Consider the following 8,271-nt stretch of genomic DNA (forward strand, 5'->3'; position numbering starts at 1 on the left):
TGATCCACTCCAGTCCCTCTGGCGCCCACCTCTCGCGGAAAGTCGCGAGCGTACTGGTGGACACCGTGCGATCCATTTCCAGGGACATCCTGGCTCGGTTGTAACCGCGGAAGAGAGGCAGGCAGTCGGGCTGAGCGACCCCCTCGAGCGACCCCCTCAATCGCCCGCTGCTTGGACCTGCTGGTGTCCCCCTTGTCCAGCCCAGGATAAGTCCTACGAGGAGGCCTTCCGACGTGCCCGCTCCCCTCCGCACAGGGTGCCCAAAGATCAGGAGCGTGGGACTGAAGTGCAACCAGAATTTGAGGAGCAGCCCCTTTAAATAATGAAATGGGCTGCAACCTCGCACATTCGATAAAAATAGGGAACACGGACTCCTCTAGACTGCAGAAATTGCAGGCGGCCTGGGAGCCCGTGAACCGACTTAAAAACTTATTGCACGGGACTGCTCCGTGCACCACCCTCCAGGCCAAGTCCCCAATAAATAGAGGGAGGGCTCCCGCATAGAGTGCACTCGATTGGGGACCCCCGCCTTCTCCGGACGGCAAAATGGTGCGCCATGGTGTGTCCGGATGACAGACGAGGATGGCAAGGTGGAGAGCGCAAGAGCAGCCCGTACAGGAAACCTCTCTGCGCAGAACTGAAAGGCGCACTGAGGGGATTTCCCCGAGGAGGCTCAAGTTGTGAGGAGCCAGCTCCCCAGGGAGGTTCCGGGGCAGGAGCGAAAAATTCTTAAATCTAGGGTGTGCCTCTCTGCTGCTGTTGATGTTGAGGCTGGCTATGGTTATCTTCGTGACAAGAGCATAGTGCAACCTCTAACTTGGTGGGGGGTGGGGCAGCGGAGTCATTTGATGACTTCTATTCCCTCAGCAGCCCAGCAAGGAAAGTTCTGAGCCGGTGCAGCTCAAGGGTTTCTGGTTTTGATAGGGTCCTGTCTGCGCCCATGGTTTTGACGGCGGCGCGGATGGACCTGATGAGCAGCGCCGGCTCGGACCATTTGTCCTGGGCCAGATGGGCTCTGTTGCGGTGACCCTGGCATTGCAGCAAAAAGTCCCGAAGTTCCTTGGCAGCAATGAGGTGGGGACTCAGCGGGGGGCACGAGGAGATCTACCACCTCACTGGCGATGGACTCCAGATCTTCTCGCGCGACCTCCACTGAGTCCCCGCCCCCCCTCCGGGAGGTCGCCGCCAGCAGCTGGTCCGTCGGGATATGGCGAACGGCCCGGCTGCACCATCAGCCCTACCTCTGTCACAATCCCAACCCCAGGATCGTCGGCAGAGGAGTCCTCCCTGGGCTCCCCCGGGATGCCAGGTCGGGAAGCGGCAGCGCTTGGGGGTCCCCCTCCATCCCAGGCACTGGGGAGCATGGAGAGACCGGGCCGAAAAACAGCTCCAGGTCCTCCAAGTCCCCTGGCTCCAACGTCAAGGACGACGACTGGCATTCCACACCCTCCCCGCTACCACCCTCCGGCCCAGCGGGTGGGTGTTCATGAAGTGCATTATCCTCCAGGTGGAGCAGATCCCGGGGGATGTCAATAATTGGCTGGGTGGGCTTGGACTCGGCCACATCGGCCCCGCCCGCCTCAGTCCCCAGGAAGCTCGACCCGGCGGTGACATTTTCTTCTTGCGGCCCCGCGCCGCCCCGCAAGTGGCAGTTCTTGTTCCCCGTCCCGGGAGGCTCAGGCTGGGCAACCTTGGATGTCTCGCCCTCCTGAGGGACAGGCTCCCCCCGCCTTCGGCGCGCATTGGGAGCGCTGGTGGGGAATGTGGGATTCGCGCTGGGGACCAACTCCTCCATGGAGGTATGGTTATCATCCTCCGCTTCCTTGGAGTGGTGCCTCCTTTTTTTCCTGGAGAGACGCGGAGGCAGGGAGATCTCCATGTCTGCTGGGGCTCCCGCCTCCGCTCCCTCCTTCTGATTATCTTGCCCATGCCTGAGCCGACCACGGGTGGCAAACTCCCCGCAGAGGCATGTGTGGTCAGGGGCTCGGGCCCGGGCTCGGAATGCATCGCACTCACCGGCGATAGTGGGGGGCGAGCGCGTTGATTGGGCTGTGTGGCCCACTGAGGGGACTATCCAGAGGGTGTTTATTTGTTTTCTTCCGTGCCTTCCTTCCGCGTGGATGCTCTCCCTCCCCCCTGCTGGACGCCGCAAAGACAAAGGCCTCCGACGATGCTCGCGCACCTACGGCTCCCGGCACACGGACGGTGACATGGGGAGGAGTGGCGGCGGCACCAGCCTTGGCCGCTTTGGCTGTTTTAGCGGCCTTGGAGGCAGGGCAGTTCTTGTGGACATGCCCCACCTCCTTACAGGCGTAGCCACCACACGCCGTCCGATGTCCAGGAGACGCGGGAGGCAGTCCCCTTGTGGACCACGCTAAATGTACCCTCTGTTACCTCCCGGACCAGCTGAACGACGGAGGCTGACCTCCCTGAAGCCAATCGGTATGGGGTTTATCCCCGACCTTACCTCCCCCAGTTGACATAGGTGGGGGAGGAGGAGCTCACCGGGAACAAAGGGCGGGACATTCGAGATGACGGCCCTCTGCACGATGGCCTCGAGAGGATCCACCGGCAGGAAGGTCCCGCCCACCGTGAGCCCCTTACTGAGGGCCAGGGGCACCGACCCCAAGAGGAGCACAGCCTTCCCGGACATTTTGGAGACGGCGACAATGATTGAGGGGCTGACTACCCCAGCCATTGCCCTCACGCACTCCTCAATGGTCGTATTGGGGTGAGTGAAGTTCTTGACCCCGTTCTTTTTAGTAATGAGTCTGAAAGATGGCGGGGCAGCAGGAGCCGCCGTGGCCATTGCTGCCACGCACGCATAAGTTTGTGCTGGCCCTCCCCACCGGCGAAGGTGGACTCGCCATATCTGGGTCCCTTTAAGGGCTACAACTCTTTTAGAGGAGACAAATAAACATTAGGTCAAGTGACCCCCGATCTGGGGGACACTACAAACATTTCGCAAGGCCCTTTTTTTAAAATATTTTTGTAGATTTTTTTTTGTGTTTTTTTTTGGGCTCTAAAACCATAATTTACAAGTGCCCCCGATAAAAGGGGAGGGGGACACTAAAAACCCAGCAATTAAAACAAATTAAACTTTAAAACATAAAATCAAATTAAAATTTGGTTGCCGGGGTGACGATACACTCCAGTCTCTCCGGTGCCCACCTCTCGCGGAAGGCCGCGAGCGTACCGGTGGACACCGCGTGCTCCATCTCCAAGGACACCCTGGACCGGATGTACGCGCGGAAGAGCGGCAGGCAGTCAGGTTGAACGACCCCCTCGACCGCCCGCTGCCTGGATCGGCTGATGACACCCTTGGCCGTGCCCAGGAGCAGTCCTACGAGGAGGCCCTCGGACCTACCCGCTCCGCTCCGCACAGGGTGCCCAAAGATCAGGAGTGAGGGACTGAAGTGCAGCCAGAATTTCAGGAGCAGCCCCTTTAAATAATAAAACAGGGGCTGAAACCTCGTGCATTCGGTAAAAACATGGAACACGGACTCTTCCAGACCGCAGAAATTGCAGGCGGCCTGGGAGCCCGTGAACCAGCTTAAAAATTTATTGCACGGGACTGCTCCATGCACCACCCTCCAGGCCAAGTCCCCGATAAATACTGGGAGGACTCCCGCGTAGAGTGCCCTCCATCGGGGACCCCCGCCTCCTCCGGACGGCAAGATGGTGCACCATGGCGTGTCCGGACGGCAGGCGAGGATGGCAAAGTTGAGGGTGTGCAGGAGCAGCCCGTACAGGAAACCCCTCCGCGCGGAACTGAAAGGCACGGAGGGGATTTCCTCGAGGCGGCTCAAGTTGTGAGGCACCGGCTCCCGAGGGAGGTTCCGGGGTTTGGCGCCGATGAGGAATTCCGTCCGGACGGGGGTCAGTTCGGACGGGATCTTCCCACGTGCTTGAGCCTCCTCGATGCACCTAACGGAGTCAGGGCCCAGAGCTGTTTTTAGCGACTCGATGGCATCGGCCGCGTGGCGGACGTTGGCGGAAATTAGGCGCCGCGCCAGCCTGTCTGGCGCCATCCAGCCCGCTCCTCCGCCATCGAGCAGGTCCCTGACCCTGGTCACCTCACCAGCCACAGCCCACTCGTCCGACCGCCACCTAAAACCTCGGTCGTGGAGGTACGGATTCCCGAGCAGCGGCTCCTGCAGGACAGCCGCCACTCCAGCCGGCGGAGAGCTGCGCTTGGTGGAGACTTTGTTCCAGACCCTGGTGAGTTCCTTGTAAAAGACAGGCAGCTCCTGGAAGGCGGTCCTGACGCCCCCCAAGCTCACAAACAGGAGCTGCGTGTCGTAGTTGAGGCCATGCTGCTGGCGGAAGAAATACGTCGCCAGAGCACGCCACCTAGGAGGGGGCTCGACGTAAAGGTATCTCTGCAGGGTCTGAAGACGGAAAGTCGCGAGCTGGGTGCTGACGCACACCAACGACTGACCGCCCACCCCAAGTGGGAGACTCAAGACCGCGGCAGAGACCCAGTGCTTCCTGTTGTTCCAGAAGAAGGTCCACCAGCTTCTTCTGTATCATGGTGACAAACGCAGGGGGAGGGGTCAAAGTGACCAGCCGGTATCACAACATAGCGCTCGACCCCTGTAGGACAGTACTCGGAGCAGTCCTGTCCAGCGCCCCAGGCGAGCGGCGACCTTGGCCTCCAGCTCTTGCCAGTTCGCCGGCCAGGCTTCCTCGTCGGGGCTAAGGTAGACTCCCAGATAGAGGAGATGGGTCGTGCTCCAGGCAAAAGGCCTGAGCTCCTCCGGCAGGGAGTCCACCCGCCACTGACCCACCAGGAGTCCGGAACATTTCTCCCAGTTGATCCTGGCGGAGGATGCGGCCGAGTAAATCTCCTGGCACTCACGCATCCTCCGCAGGTCAGCGGGATCCTCTACCGCGAGGAGCACGTCATCGGCGTAAGCCGAGAGGACGACCTCCACGCCTGACCCTTGCAGTGCCAGTCCCGTCAACCTCGTCCGCAGGAGGTGCAGGAAAGGCTCCACGCAGATGGCATATAACTGGCTGGACATGGGGCATCCCTGGCGCACCCCTTTCCTAAAGCGAAGGGGCGCCGTCAAGGACCCGTTAACCTTAATCAGACACTCCGCGGCGGCGTACAAAAGTCGGATCCGGGCGACGAAATGCTTCCCGAACCCGAAAGCGCGCAGAGGCGCCGACTCTCAAACCTGTGAGCATACTCACAGGTGCATACATCACAAGCATGAAATTGGTTATCTCTCAAATGTTTCTCCAGGTTTGTAACACATTTATAGATTGTTTACTGACAGATAGCAATCAGGACTGTGATCCCATGCTCATTCACGTTCCCTGCTTGCAAAGCTGGATCAAGTTTGCAGGTTTCAAAGCTCTGTTTTTAAGGCAATTGAATGAAGTACATCTAAGGCATGACCTGTTATATCAAAACTGGGTTAGTACCCTGATGGCCCAGTGGGTTAAGGCAGGGCCTAATAAACCTCACCATCAGAAGGTTTAACTCCTACTCTGAGTGGAGTTAGCAGATCTCGGGCCACAAAATTGGCCCGGGATGGACAGTGAGAAAAATCAACTAGGATTCCAAATGTACACATGGAGAATGGTCATGTGGGTGAGGTCCAACAGAGCTGATGGTTCCCAGGGAAATGTACCCCAAAAGTCAATATGTTCAGGAAAGAAAAGTAGGTCAGGATATAGTTAGGCCTTCCCTCAAACTATGGGTATCTTCTCACTTCCTCCTGGTCCTTCTGCATTTCACTGAACATCCCTGAAAGGAAGATTGCAGAATCTCCATTGCACCAGTGCCTTGCAGATATCAGAAATGGTGCATTAACCTATCCAATATAAACCCACTTTCTTTCTATAAAACAACATGAATTTTAGAAGTGTTGTGTATCTTTAAAGCATGCACTCCCATGTTGCGCCACCAGGGAGCTCATCCCCTGAAGTCGCAAGGGATCCCAGCATCCCTTGGGAGCACTGTATAGAAGCCGGCCCTTAAGGCCTGTTCCTCACTCTGGAATGTCTTAATAAAGACTGACGTCACTGTTACTTTAACCTCCCTGTGTGCAGTCTCATCTGTGTTAGTAACACAATAACTGGCGACGAGAATACGAATCCAACGCAAAGATGCAGCAAACTGTAGGCATCCTGGAGAAGTTCTCGGAGGGTGAGGACTGGGAAGCCTATGTCGAACGGCTAGACCAGTACTTTGTAGCCAACGAGCTGGACGGAGAAGGAAGCACTGCAAAAAGGAGAGCGGTCCTCCTCACAGTCTGCAGGGCATCGACCTACAGCCTCATGAAGAATCTTCTGGCTCAGGTGAAACCCACAGATAAGTCATATGAGGAGCTGTGTACACTGGTTTGGGAGCATCTTAACCCGAGGGAGAGCGTGCTGATGGTGAGGTATCGGTTCTACACGTGCCAGCGATCTGAAGGTCAGGAAGTGGCGAGCTACGTCGCCAAGCTAAGGCGACTTGCAGGACAATGTGAGTTTGACGGCTACCTGGAGCAAATGCTCAGATACTTTTTTGTACTGGGCATAGACCATCCTACGAAAACTTTTGACTGTAGAGACACTGACCCTCAGTAAGGCCATTTTGATAGCATAGGCATTTATGTCCACCAGTGATAACACCAAACAAATCTCTCAGCACACAAGTGCTAGCAATGTTCATAAATTAACTGGAACTATGTTTGCGAGCAGAAATGTACAGGGCAGAACCCACGAGTCTGCAACTGCCAGCAGGCCTCAGGAGACCCAGATGACTCAGAGTCCCCAGCAAAAGGATGAATGCAAGGCAATTCACACCTTGCTGGCGTTGTGGAGGCTTCCATTCAGCCTATTCATGTCGCTTCAAAGGGTATGTTTGCAAGAGCTGTGGAACAATGGGGCACCTCCAACGAGCTTGCAAGCTCTGCAAAACCTGCTAACTACCACGTGGCAGAGGAAGATCGTTCCATAGTGCATCAAAACAATTTCGCGCCTGAGAGAGAGGAGGCAGATGCTGAAGTACACGGGGTGCACACATTTTTGACAAAATGTCCACCTATAATGCTAAATGTAAAATGGAATGGCTTACCCGTAGCCATGGAACTGGACACTAGCGCTAGCCAATCCATCATGGGTAAAAAGATGTTTGAGAGACTGTGGTGCAACAAAGCATTCAGACCAGCCCTGAGCCCCATCCCCACGAAATTGAGAATGTACACCAAAGAGCTTATCACTGTCCTGGGCAGCGCCATGGTCAAGGTCGCCTACGAGGGCACGGTGCACGAACTGCCACTCTGGATTGTCCCGGGCGATGGTCCCACACTGCTTGGAAGGAGCTGGCTGGGCAAAAACCGCTGGAACTGGGATGACATCGAGCGCTATCACATGTCAATGAGACCTCATGTACGCAGGTTCTGAACAAATTTCCTTCCCTTTTTGAGCCAGGCATTGGAAACTTTTCCGGGGCAAAAGTGCAGATCCACTTGGTCCCAGAGGCATGACCCATTCACCACAAGGCGCGAGCAGTACCTCACATGATGAGGGAGAGAGTGGTAATCGAGCTGGACAGGCTACAATGTGAGGGCATCATCTCCCCAGTGGAATTCAGCAAGTGGGCCAGTCCGGTTGTTCCAGTACTCAAAAGTGATGGCACGGTCAGGATTTGCGGCGATTATAAAGTAACTATTAATCGTTTCTCGCTACAGGACCAATATCCGCTACCTAAAGCAGATGACCTATTTGCGACGCTGGCAAGAGGCAAGACTTTCACCAAGCTCGACCTGACTTCGGCCTACATAACGCAGGAGCTGGAGGAGTCTCCGAAGGGCCTCACCTGCATCAACACGCACAAGGGACTGTTCATCTACAACAGATGCCCGTTTGGAATTCGGTCGGCTGCAGCCATCTTCCAGAGAAACATGGAGAGCCTACTCAAGTCGATACCATGCACGGTGGTCTTTCAGGACGACATATTAGTCACGGATCGGGACACCGCCGAGCACCTACAAAACCTGGAGGAGTTCCTCCAGCGACTGGATCGCGTAGGGCTGCGGCTGAAGAGGTCGAAATGCATCTTCATGGCAGAAGAAGTGGAGTTTTTGGGGAGAAAGATCGCGGCGGACGGCATTCGGCCCACAGACACCAAGACAGAGGCTATCAGGAACGCGCCCAGGCCACAGAATGTCACGGAGCTGCGATCGTTCCTGGGACTCCTAACTATTTTGGTAACTTCCTACCGGGGTTAAGCACCCGCTTAGAGCCCCTACATGTATTATTGCGCAAAGG

Source organism: Pristiophorus japonicus, chromosome 12, assembly GCF_044704955.1.
Source record: "Pristiophorus japonicus isolate sPriJap1 chromosome 12, sPriJap1.hap1, whole genome shotgun sequence".
Classification (NCBI taxonomy): Eukaryota; Metazoa; Chordata; class Chondrichthyes; family Pristiophoridae; genus Pristiophorus; species Pristiophorus japonicus.